Genomic DNA, 983 nt, shown 5'->3' with positions numbered 1-983 from the left:
AAAGGCATAGGGTAAAGGAGTAAAAAGAACCTTACGTTCCCTTCCACAATCAATTCCCTTACATAACTAAAGCATTTCTAGACTCGACTTCGACCAGTTTGGCTTGGTAATCCTACAGGCAATCAGGCTCTGATACCAACGCTATCACCGTGTTCACATGATGGTGGAAGTCCAGTGATATGGAAATTCCGATGAGTTGTTATTGAGCCCATCAGCAACATTTTGTCTCCTCCATGATTCGTGTTGAACATCCAGCTAGTGTTGGAAATTTTGTAAGCATTTTCTTCGTGATCCGTTCATGAAGCCTATGCTTGGATGAAAGGAGTGACTTCCTTTGATTCACGTCCATTAGATGTAAGTTGTCGCCGTGAATTCAAGAAATCTTGTTTTTGTTTCCTCTAGAATCATCCCAAATCAGTCATGCATACGTGCGAAGTATTCTATGGTTTGGTAGATTGATTACCTCCACTCCATATGTATTCCCTAGCACACCAAGCCACTAATTGATTTGTTCAAGGAGAAGAAGTTCCTTCCTAAGAGCAAGACTTATGTAAGGACTTCGATATCCTTGATGATGGTTCCCCACAGAACTCGGTAGTGTTTTACTATAAGACTACTACGTGGTCATGCTTGTCTTGGACAACGGGTTCACAGGTTTGTAGCAGAACCAGCTCATGTTTTGGAGCTTACTATCGTAGTTCATTCCCCGAGAATCTCGCAACGTCGTCTCGTCGATTTGTGTTGCAAACCTTCATTTTCCTTTCTAGACTCGATGAGTCTGGAATATCCTATCACCAACCAGATCTGAATCTCAGGCAGATATGATGGTTGGAGCATTTCCCAAGAACTATAATATTGGTCCCTCGATAACCGGTAAAGTGGATGTCATGGCCAACACATCCAGCCGGAAGGCCTATTATTGTAGTATCTCAATTGAAGAAAGTTGGCCACCTCCCCATGAGGATTTCGTAGGATTTACCTCC

This window comes from Triticum urartu, chromosome 3 (assembly GCF_003073215.2).
Source record: "Triticum urartu cultivar G1812 chromosome 3, Tu2.1, whole genome shotgun sequence".
Classification (NCBI taxonomy): Eukaryota; Viridiplantae; Streptophyta; class Magnoliopsida; order Poales; family Poaceae; genus Triticum; species Triticum urartu.
The sequence above is the reverse complement of the archived record's forward strand: the minus strand, read 5'-3'. Positions refer to the sequence as shown.